This window comes from Ursus americanus, chromosome 27, assembly GCF_024610735.1.
Source record: "Ursus americanus isolate L20-20 chromosome 27, mUrsAme1.1.p, whole genome shotgun sequence".
Lineage (NCBI taxonomy): Eukaryota > Metazoa > Chordata > Mammalia > Carnivora > Ursidae > Ursus > Ursus americanus.
In genome coordinates, this window is record NC_142153.1 from 18,979,449 (window position 1) to 18,991,681 (window position 12,233).

The window sequence follows — 12,233 nt, forward strand, 5'->3', positions numbered from 1 at the left end:
AGAAATTCTGATTATTGATGTATTTGTTCAGTCTTTTAGGGCAAGTGTAACAAAGCAGTGGGTTGTGTGAACAATATGATTCTCTGGAAGTTCTGAAATAAGATTTCCATCTGTCTGAAATGTATGATCATTTCAAAAAGTTTTAAAAATGAACTAAAGAGTTCCAAAGAATGCCTTTTATTCCCAGGGCTCTGTGCAGTCAAATGTCTTGGTCAAATGACCCACTGGAGTTCTGGAACACAGCAAGGATCAACGTTCCTGAGGCTACTTTACTGTACCCCAAACATCTGGTTCTAAGATCTGATTGTACATCTCCCAGATATAGCATGAAAGATATAACTAGAAATATAAAAATGATGTTGAATTCTGGTTAAAAATATTGGCCTTAAAGGTGGACTCCCCTCTCGTGATCTACTTTAAGTCTAGAGTAAGTCCCTCAGCAACAAAATGACTCCTGGATTCAGAAATCATCGATGGTGTGTTTTTCCTCTTTTACCCATGGAACTTCTGTAATCCACGGTGACAGAAATCATCGATGGTGTGTTTTTCCTCTTTTACCCATGGAACTTCTGTAATCCACGGTGACAGAACAGCCGTAGAGTCAGCCTGCCAGGATTCAAATCTCAACTCCCCAGCTGGTTTAACCTCGCCTCTCAATATCTCGATTTCCAAAATGTAGATAATAAGGGTGCCTAATCAGAAAGCTATTGAGAATTATGAGATAAGATTACTAAAACACTCATTTCAGAGTGTGGCACACAGATGTCCAATAACTATTGGCTATCTTATTTTAAAATATTCATCATCATTTTTATTATACTTTTAAGTCTAAAACAAAGCTGAGTTCATCTAAAGTATGTTGCTGTCCCATCCACTGAACTTCAAAAGGAGAAACACTCATCTTGCCAAAGAAGAGGAGATCACTAATATTTGTTGAGTGACCTACTGTAAGCAAGGCCCTTCCTAAGTGCTCGCATGCATGAGATCATTCAATCCTCCCACAACTCTTACGAAGCAGCAATTGCTGTCCTCATTTTTTTAAGGATGAGAAAACCCAATTTGAAGAAAGTAAATTAACTTACCCAACACTACAACTTTGATAAGTATTACAACCAGAAACGAGTCAGACTCTGAGGTTCATGCATTCTTTTATATTTTTTTTAACACGAATGGGGGCGCCTGGGTGGCACAGCGGTTAAGCTTCTGCCTTTGGCTCAGGGCGTGATCCCGGCGTTATGGGATCGAGCCCCACATCAGGCTCCTCTGCTATGAGCCTGCTTCTTCCTCTCCCACTCCCCCTGCTTGTGTTCCCTCTCTCGCTGGCTGTCTCTATCTCTGTCGAATAAATAAATAAAATCTTTAAAAAAAAAAAAAAACGAAGACTATAAAATTCCCACCCAATAATACTAACACAGATCATTTGCCTTCATCAGAGAAAACACCTATAGAGAATCGCTCTCGGTCAGCTGGTATACCAGAGGAAAATGTAACGAAAATCTGTAAGAACCTGGAAAGTGCCTTCCCTTCTACTCAGTTGATGCTAGTAGCTATTAACTACCTAAAATGCGGAGATAGCACTGAGGGTTTCAATCCTGGCTCTGTCATTTACGCGTAATATAAATTTGGACAAGTTACTAAATCTTTCTAAGCTTCAGTTTCATCACAGTAAAGAATAAACGTTAACTGTCATTATTTCTTTCCCTTGCCTTACAGGAAGATGATCCAATTTCTGTTTTATATGCAAAGGCAATTTATTATAGCTATAATTAATGTAACCCAGATTAGGTAATGAATTATTACCACCTTAAGTGGGTATAAAACTCTATCATCTTCAGAAGATTTTAACATATATCACTCCACTCAATCTTACTGATAACAACCTTGTAAAGTAAGCAAGGTAGGTTTGTTTTTTTTTTTAAAGATTTTATTTATTTATTCATTCGACAGAGATAGAGACAGCCAGCGAGAGAGGGAACACAAGCAGGGGGAGTGGGAGAGGAAGAAGCAGGCTCATAGCAGAGGAGCCTGATGTGGGGCTCGATCCCAGCACTCTGGGATCACGCCCTGAGCCGAAGGCAGACGCTTAACCGCTGTGCCACCCAGGCGCCCCAGCAAGGTAGGTTTTATTCGCAGTTCCCACAAATAAGGAAACTGAGCCTCAGCAACTTTAAGTTGATTTGCCCAAGATCATAGTTTTTAAAGGTTGAAGTGGGTCTAGAAATCAAGTCACCTGTCTCCAGGCTCACGGGAAAGGAAAGAAATGGGGGAAACAGTGACCGCTTGTTAGGAGTCCAAGAGGGTCAGTAATAAAGGAAAACAAAAGATGGGGAGAGAATGGGAGTACATAGTTTGGGATATTTTTACAGCTACCACAACGCCGTCCTAGGGTCTGTCCTAGGTAGGACCTTTTTGAGTCTTTACATGGCTGTATGAACTATGACAGAGGAATTTAAGGTTACAAATTCCCTTTCATCCAAAGAATCTCAATTTAGCTTATGCTCCCAAAGCCAGAGGTATAGTGAGGTCTCAGGGACCGAGCTGTGGTTAAATGCCCACCACTATACTAAAGGAACAGAGCCAGTTAGTGTAGACGGTATTAAGATTTACAGCATGCAGCCATCAACCAGACCTCGGGGCACATCAATCTAATATATGGTATCAATTACCCAGGAGCTTGTCATCCAGTCACCAGTCCCCCCACTGGTGGGACAGATGGGCTTGCAGAGAGCGTGGCGAAAGTCAGTAAGCGTCATGCAATGGGGACTCTAGGAGGAAAGCTCCCTTCTGTTTCATCACTGCCCCCAGGGTGAATCTCAGAGTCCACCAAGAGGGTGCCCCAGAACATTCCTTTCCCGGATGAAGCAATGTGTGCTTGTTCAGACAACCATGGTAGGTAACATCTGAAACGGACGCTCGCTAACCAACCCTCTTGACCCTAGAGCTGAGCTTCCGAAATGCATTTTTCGGCTTGCGTGCACTGCCTGGGGCCGGCCATCTGCTGCCCAGAGCAGGGTCTGAAGCTGAGCGTGACCAGCCCACACTCCCACAAGAGCTAGTCAGTCCATCAAAACCAGCAATACCCTCACCCTAAAATAATTTCAAATTTCTCCACTTTGTTTTGAATTAAAATGGACAGAGGAGGGATCTTAGAGCAAATTAGCAGTCTGAGGATGCCAGCTTCAAATTTCAGCCTCGCAGGGCCAGTCCAAAGTATAGGTTAAGGGTCCCAGAAATGGTACTCAGAAGATGATTTCTGCCCTGCATCTCTGAGTATAAAATGAAAAGGTAACTCTGGGAGACACACGGGGTTTTCTGACCCTGACAGTCTGTGTGTCTCTATCTTTCCCTCCTTGTCCCCATGGCAGGGTAAAGAGGTGAGGCAGAAGCTGAGAGCTCTGGGGAGGCTCCTTTGATCATCTCTCCTCTAATCTTTGATAAGCAACTGTCTAAACAGAGCTTAAGGTGATACCAGGGAGAATCTTTAAAAGGACTGTATCTAATTACCAAGCTTAAATGATAGCCACTAAGGTGTAATTTCTCAAGTAGGCTTACTCTCCCAAAGCATGTTTTCATTTTATAACGTGTAAAGCCTCACCATATCCCTTAAACATGGCTGTCCTGAGAAAGACAGATGACGGCAGGCCGGTGGGAAGGTCTAAGAGCCTTGGGACAACTCTCCAGGAGCTTTTCAACCCCTCCCTTCAGCTACTTCTCCTCCTCAACACTCCTCTTTCATTGTTATTTGGTTTCTCCATAAGCCTGACAACTGGTGTTCCTACCAGTCTGACCCCTTGCACCTTGCACTCTCTACCTGGCTGTAGAGTTGTTTTTGGAATGTAAACTGGATCTCTCTCCTCTGATTACAATCCATCCATGGCTTCCCACAGATTTCGAGATAAAGATCAAATGCATTAGGTCTGAAAACAAGACTCCCTGGACCCAGCCCTACTTCTCCAGCTTCCGCCACACATAGCCTTTGTTCTGACTATTCCTGGAGGGTCGCTTCCTGTTCTGTGCTCTAGTCCCTACCTAGCACATCCAACCTCCTTCACTACCCCAGTCATTCTCCTAGACTCTCCAGACCCCCTGCTTTGGCCAGCCTTACCCCTCCCAATGCCAAGCTGGGAGATCTAGATCCATATCATCATGCTTGTTTCTATCACTGCAGTGGAAAGAATGCAGGAAGCTGGCAGATTTCAGGAAACTTTCTAAAGTTGCTTTATTGGATGCATATAAAACACTTGTTGAACATTAAAAAGCTGATATACTCTTAATTTACAGAAGACCTCCTTAGTGCCCGCACCTGTTCCTTGGGCACCTGGAGAACATGGCATAGTGGTTCCAGTTTCCACTTTCATCCAGTTTTCTTTACTGACATTGATTGGTGTTTGTTTTCCTCGCTCTTTTTAAAAAGACTTCATATTTCACTAAGCGTTTGTTTTTACTAGAGTGCTTAGGGTTGTAGATTTCTATCTGGGAAGGTCATCGTCTTCCACCAAGCACACATTTCAGGTGAGACAGATCAAGAACACTGGAGATAAAGGGATACTGGCAGTCACGTGACACCAGCCTGGTGATTAACAGTGGGGAGTGGGGGAGAATTTGCAGCCTGAGACCTTCGCATCTCTACTGTAGAACTGGAGGTGATGCCACTTTTTTTTTTTTTAAGATTTCATTTATTTATTTGTCAGAGAGAGAGAGAGCACAAGCAGGGGGAGCAGCAGGCAGAGTAGGTAGAGAGAGAAACAGACTCTCTGATGAGCAAAGAGCCGGATGTGGGACTCGATTCCAGGGTCTGATCTGAGCTGAAGGCAGCCGCTTAAATGACTGAGCCACCCAGGCGTCCCAGGCGATGCCACTCTTAAACGGTTAAATTCCAGACATTCTGAAGCACTCAAATTATGCGATACTAATACAACTTCATTTAGTGGGGCAACTTAATATAGAAACTAAATTAAAACACATCCAGACCAAAAAAAAAAAAAAAAAGGCAAAAAACAGAAAAGACTGATATGAAGCCCCAAATAGAAGCATTCAAAGGGAACAGGTTTTTTTAAAAGGAGGTGAGGGCACAAAATTGTGAAGATTCTGTATCACACTAAGAACTTCGCCAGCTCCTGAAGAGTAAGACTTTCTCATCTTTCTCCTTGTAAGGTCTTCTTAGTAACTGTTCTTTCTCCAAGAAGGATTCATTGGTTACTATGTAACAACCTTCCTACCAGGCAAAAGATCTGAACTGAAATCCCTCATCTGCTTTCATCATTTATATAATCAGGAGTGAGACACCAGTCAAGTAACATCAACACAGTGTGGCTAACACTTCACATGCCCGAAGACAAAGGGCTGGACCAGGGGCTCTCCTGGGGTTTCATCCCAAAATGAGGCTCTCCGATCCCACAAATAGCGTCCAGGAGCAAAAACTCTCCAAGGAAGAAAAGCTGATCAAGTAAAGAGATAGTGATCAAGACAACTTGAGTCACCATAAACCAAGAGTTCTGTAAATATAAAGAAATATTTCTATATAACAAGTTTAGAGTTACTTTATCATCATTCTCTTTAGTAATTCATCACCAACTTTTGAAAACTTAAATTTTATTCTCAAAGAAATCAATATCTGGAAAACGTTGTAAATAGAGACTTTTTAAAAAATGTTTAATAACCCATGTTCAGAAACCCTATAATGTTTATAGGGAACAATTAGATAATGCATTCCCACTGAAATCAACACTTTACATTCCACCTTTAGAAGGCATTTAAACATGGGTTGGAAATGTCTGCATCTGAGCAATACTTACACATATGTAAAAGCATTATTGTTTGTCCAAACTATGTTCTTGCTCTTTATTTTCTAAATTCATCCCTAGTTTTAATTTTTTTAAGTGTACTGTTTGTAGTATAAACAGTTTTAAGTGAAGAATAGAAGACAACAGTAACAGTTAAGGCTGTGTATTTAATTCACTGTTACACACTGCCATCTAGCAGGAAGCCAGCAAAGGAAGAGTTACTACAGCATTTCAAAAATGGAGCGGACCTTAACGAACCTCTGACGCTAGGACATTGCCTGTGGCTTGCAGACAGAGGAGAAACTTCTGAAATTGAGATAACGGTGCTTCTAGATTGGTGGGTCTGCCCTTTAGTGTGCAAATACCTGCGTTGATTATTCGATGCGGAGAGCCGGGACCCACCTGAAAGCCCTCCCTTTGAGAGACCACGGGGTGAACCAGACACAATGCCCTAGTTGTAGTGTGACATCACGAGCAAGCCCAAGATTGGTCATGAGATTCTGGGTAGTCTCATGCCGAGGGAAAGAAGGGCGGACAAGGAGAACGAGGTCCTGAAGACCAACTTGCCGTATACCCTGCCAGAGCGCATGCACTCCGCAAATGAATGTAACCAGCCAAGTCACCGCACGCATTTTAGGGATATGGGGCAGCGAGTAGGGGGCAGTCTGTTGGGAGCTGTGATGTTAAGGAAAACAGTCATTTTGCGTGACATCTGCTACATATTCAAAAATCATTAAAAAGAGACCCAAAAAATGAAAATCACATCGATGTTATTTCCACATCTTACACAAAATTAGCTCTATTTCGCGGGCGCTAATCGGGTGCAAAAATCCCGAAAAAATGGGTCGCGTATGGATAACGAAAGCCTGCCAGTCTGGGGGCTCCCCCCGGGGCATTTTCTCCACGAAATACGCAATGCTCGCTATCGCTGGGCAGTCAGAATCGCTACCACTTCAGCACAATTCCAGCAACAAGTGATTATCAGCGAAGATGTGGGGAAGAAGGATGCAATTCACAACACACAGTGGCACAGTCAGGTTCTGGAACTGGTGGGGCTGGGAAGGATCTTGGCAGATGGGAGGGACGTGAGAACTCCCCAGTCGGCGGCGGCGGGGACCCGCGGGCCTTCCCCGGGCTCCCACCTGTGCTTGTCCAGCCCCCGATAGGTTTAAATCTCAGCTGGTGTCTCTGGAAAGCGCTGCCCAAGGTTTCCCAAAACAGACTCGGCTTCTTTCGCAGCGCACAACTCCATCTTTCTCTTACACACACTCCCTTCTGGGCACAAAGAGGCGGTGTCGTGCGGCGGCGAGTTCGGCGGGCAGCTTCCCAGCTTCCGTGCGCACCAGGAAGTCTCCTTTGGTTTCCCGGCATCAAGACCCTGTCCCCACCAAGTATCACTCCAGCCAGAAAAGCCCCAGTGCCTCCCACTCACCTTGTCTCGGGGGAAGGAGGCTCGCTCGGCGGCCGGCAGCCCCGCGGTTTTCCACTTTCAGTTTGCGCCCGGCCTGAGCTGGGGCGAAGACTCGGAAAGGAGGTTTGGGAAAGGCGGGATAACTCTCCGCGCGCCCGGGCCCAGCGATCCTTGATCCAGGTTTTCGCCGGTGCCCGGCTTAGAATCCAGTCCACAGGGGTTCCCGGGAGCATCTGCCCCTCCCCTCACCAGAGAGCCTCCGCAGTTCTTGAAAGTTCCTGGGAGGCTTCTGAAATTCTACCCTTAAGTAAGTCGTGGGACGCTCTCTGCGTCTCAGACTCTGCTAGGACTGAAGCAAACGCAGCCACCTATTCAGGAAGACTGAGAACATGGTACGCAGAGCAGAGACCTGGGTCCCTTTCATCGGGTACCCGTGTTTGGTAGACTGAGCCGGAAGCTCATTTGCCAGTAAAATAAAACTTAACTTCAGGCTACTGAATTGCAAATTCGGAGAACCCAGTTAGAATTATTTTGCTCTAGCCTCCAGGGAAGGGATACAGGTAGGGAGGTAATTCAAGACCTTGGTAGGGCCAGGGCTAGGTTGAGGCAGGGAGGCATCCAGGGCTCAATATATGAGGAGACACTGTCTGGGCACACTTGCAGAACCCTGACTCAACGCTGCCCTAGGCCTGCCTCACTCTAGTCCTGGCCCTGAGAGTTCCAGTGCCAAGCACCTCCATTAACTTCTCTGTAAAAACAGGGTGATAATAATGGTATCAACCTCAAGAAACACGAAAGACAAAGGAAAAGATTGGTAAATTGGATATCATTGAAAGTAAATTCTGTTCATCAAAGTTCATCAAAGACACTATTGATAGGAAAACAATCCAGAGTAGAAGATACTTGCAATAGATTTATCTAAGAAAGAATTCATATCCAGAATATAGCCAAGAATGCCTATAATGTGCTAAGATAGAATCGAAAAAGCAACCTAATAAAAATCTCCTCTGGGAAGGAAGGGACCAACAATTTACACAACACTTCATCAAAGAAGAATCTGACAACAATTATATACTACTACACATCCACCCACCCCAGATTTCGTGTGGACTGCAAAGGATCTGAAATAGAGCAATCTTGAGAAAAACAAAGCTGGACGTATCACAACCCCAGATTGCAAGATATAAAAGCTATAGTAATCGAAACAGTATGGCACTAGCGTAAAAATAGCCACATAGATCAATGGAACAGGATAGAGAGTCCAGAAATAAGCCCCACTCTTATATGGTCAATTAATCTATGACAAAGGAGGCAAGATTATAACATGGGGCAAAGACAGTTGTTTCAATAAATGGTGTTGGGAAAACTGGACAGCTACGTACAAAACAACGAAGCTGCACTGCTTTCTTACATCACACACAAAAATAAACTCCAAATGGATTAAAGACAAGTATGAGACCCAAAACCATAAAACTCCTGAAAGAAAACATAAGCAGCAATCTCTTGGACATTGCCCTTAGCAATGTGTTTATGGAAATGTCTCCTGAGGCAAGGGAAACAAAAGCAGAAAACAAACTATTGGGACTACATCAAAAAAAAAAAAAAAAAAAAGCTTTGCATGTCAAAAGAAATCATCAACAAAACAACAAGGCAAACTAGTGAATGCAGAAGACATTTGCAAATGATATATCCAAAAGGGGTTAATATCCAAAATATATAAAGAACTTCAACTCAACCCCAAAAAACAAACAATCCAATTAAAAATGAACAGAGGGGGGCGCCTGGGTAGCGCAGTCGTTAAGCGTCTGCCTTCCGCTCAGGGCGTGATCCCAGGTCCCACATCGGGCTCCTCCACTGGGAGCCTGCTTCTTCCTCTCCCACTTCCCCCTGCTTGTGTTCCCTCTCCCGCTGGCTGTCTGTCACATAAATAAATAAAATCTTTAAAAAAAGAAAATGAACAGAGGACCTGAATAGACAGTTTTCCAAAGAAGACTTCCAGATGACCAACATGAAAAAAATGTTGGGACACACGAAAAAATGTTCAACATCACTAATCATTGGGGAAATAAAAATCAAAACCACAATGAGATATCACCTCGCACCAATCAGAAAGGCAAGAAATAACAAGTGTTGGGTTAGGATGTGAAGAAAAAAGATTCCCTGTGCACTGCTGGTGGGAATGCAAACTGGTGCAGCCACTCTGGAAAACAGTATGGAGGTTCCTCAAAAAATTGAAAAATAGAACTGCCGTATGATCCAGTAATTCCACTTCTTGGTATTACCTGAAGAAAATGAAACACTAATTCAAAAAAAAAAAATACACAGTTGACTCTTGAACAATGTGGGAGTTAGGGACATGCCAACTCCCACCCCAATAGATATTTGGTGTATGTATTATATACTATATTCTTACCATAAGCTAAGAAAAGAATGTTAAAAATCCCAAGGAAAAGAAAATACATTTACAGTACAGTACTGTACTTTATTTATTGAAAAAAAATCATATATAAGTGGACCCACACAATTCAAACCCATGTTGTTGAAGGGTTAATGGTATGTACCCCCATATTCATTGCAGCATTATTTACAATACCCAAAGATATGGTAAGAACCTAAATGTCTATCAACTGATGAGTGGATAAGAATACACACACACACACACACAGACACACACACACACACAATGGAATATTATTCAGTCATTAAAAATGAAATCTTGCCATTTGTGATGTGCTGGACCTAGAGGACATTATGCTAAGTGAGATAAGTCAGACAGAGAAGGACAAATATCATATGATCTCACTTACATGTGGAATCAAACAAAATAAAAACAGGGGCCCCTGGGTGGCTCAAGCAGTTAAGCGTCTGAATTTTAGTTTCAGCTCAGGTCATGATCTATGGGTCATGAGATCCAGGCCCGCACTGAGCCCCGCACTGGGTTCTGCACAAAGCAGGGAGTCTGCTTGAAGATTCTCTCCCTCTGCCCCTCCCCCCTCACTCAAATAAATAAATAAATCTTTAAAAAAATAAAAATAAAAAAAAACCCAGAAAGGCAACAGAGCTCATAGAAACAGAGAACAGGGGCGCCTGGGTGGCACAGCGGTTAAGCGCCTGCCTTCGGCTCAGGGCGTGATCCCGGCGTTATGGGATCGAGTCCCACATCAGGCTCTTCCGCTATGAGCCTGCTTCTTCCTCTCCCACTCCCCCTGCTTGTGTTCCCTCTCTCGCTGGCTGTCTCTATCTCCGTCAAATAAATAAATAAAATCTTAAAAAAAAAAAAAAAAAGAAACAGAGAACAGAATGGTTGGGGGGAGGCAGTAAAAACGCACACATTTCTAGTTACAAAAATGTCATAGTGGGGCACCTGAGTGGCCCAGTCTGTTAAGCATCTGGCTCTTGACTTCGGCTCAGGTCATGATCTCAGGGTCATGAGATCAAGCCCTGAGCTCTGCACTCAGCACTGAGTGGGCTTGAGATTCTCTCTCTCCCTCTCCCTCTGCCTCCCCCCCCACCCCGCCCGCCTCGTATGCGAACGCACTCTCTCTCTAAAATAAATAAATGATCTTTTAAAAAATGTCATAGGTATTTAATGTGCAGATGGTGATTATAGTTAAATATAAAAAGTGTGTATTACATATTTGAAAGTTGCTCAGAGAGTAGATCTTCAACATTCTCATTAGAAAAAATTTGCAATTATATAGTGACAGATACTAACTAGACTTACTGAGGTGATCCTCTTGCAGTATATACATATATCAATCATTATTTTGTACTACCGAAACTAATATATGTCAATAATAAATCAGTTTTAAAAATTATTCACTGGATTCACCTGTTGGTGGTGAGCAGGGAAGGAGTATTATTCTAAATCAAACATAAAAATATATCACTTCCCCTGCTTAAAACAATTTGGGGAGTGTGGTGTGGTACGTCTAGCTTTTTATTTCTTCCGCATTATTATTTCTTAAGAAACTTCATCTTTTTATTTACTTTTTAAGCAATCTCTGTGCCCAAGGTAGGCTGAACTCAGTACCTGGAGATCAAGAGTCCCAGGCTCTACTATTGAGCCAGTCGGCCACCCCTTTTCCACATTATTTTAAACTTGATTTCATTAACATAAAAGGGCATGTGTATGTGTGATGACTGCCCTCTAGGTCTTTAAACCAGGGAAAACAAGTAGGTGAGAACAATCACAATTGTTTTTTATGAAGCAATGTAAACCATGCATTTAACATACCTCTAGTCTTCATATACTCCCATTTTTCAAGTGGGATAGTTTGCTAAAGGGTGATTTGCCCAAAGATACTTAGTAAATAGCAGTTGGTTTTTATAACCCAAATTTGGCTCCAAGACCAGTGACAAATCAATGGTTTCCAAGAGGGTGGTGGGTTTTGGTTTGAAGATTTATTTATTTATTTTTAGAGGGAGATTGACAGCGGAGGGGAGGGGCAGAGTGAGAGGGAAAAAGAATCCTCAAGCCAGCTCCCCGCGGAGCAAGGAGTCCGGGGAGGGGCTGGATCCCAGGACCCTGAAATCATGACCTGAGTGGAATCAGTTAAGCCTCAGCTTAACCGAACCACCCAGGCACCCTTCCAATAGGGCGGTTCTAATTCATGGTTGTTACCTGCATGCCCCAAAATGACATTATTTATTATATACTTAATTAAAATGCAATATGCAAATTAAGTGCCCATCCTTATTCCGAGATTATGCCTTTTTTTACTCTTTTGGTATTAAACTCGCCCTTCTTTAGAAAAACGGTGCGAGCTACTAAACGTTTTCTTTTTCCCGTCAAAATAAAAAGAGGGGAAAAACTGTTAATTCTCCAAGTTCTGTCTTCTTTTAATATCATCTAATCCATGAATTTCAAAGGTCAAGACCCAATGCCACACCACACAAGTGTCACTGGGGTTAAGTGAAGGGCAAGTGAGGGCGGGAGCGAGGGTCTCAAGTTTGAGCTCCACAGCCCAGGCAACGACGTAAAAGTAATGCAGCTCCGACGGCTAGGCGCTAAGGCCAGACGGGTGGCGGACCGCGCT

General features: G+C 43.3%; 1 protein-coding gene across 4 annotated transcripts in view; it reads right to left on the bottom strand.

Moving 5' to 3' along the window:
- POFUT3 (protein O-fucosyltransferase 3) overlaps positions 1 to 7,337 on the bottom strand; it is a 469,410-nt gene extending 462,073 nt beyond the window's left edge. For 3 of the 4 annotated variants that reach the window (XR_015721965.1, XM_045779242.2, XM_045779240.2), the window contains exon 1: positions 7,216 to 7,320. The gene's annotated coding sequence lies outside the window, so the exon portion shown is untranslated. Of the gene's footprint in view, positions 1 to 7,215 lie in introns of all 4 variants that reach the window. The other variant, XM_087856418.1, reaches the window with a different exon arrangement.
- Positions 7,338 to 12,233: the final 4,896 nt, after the last annotated feature.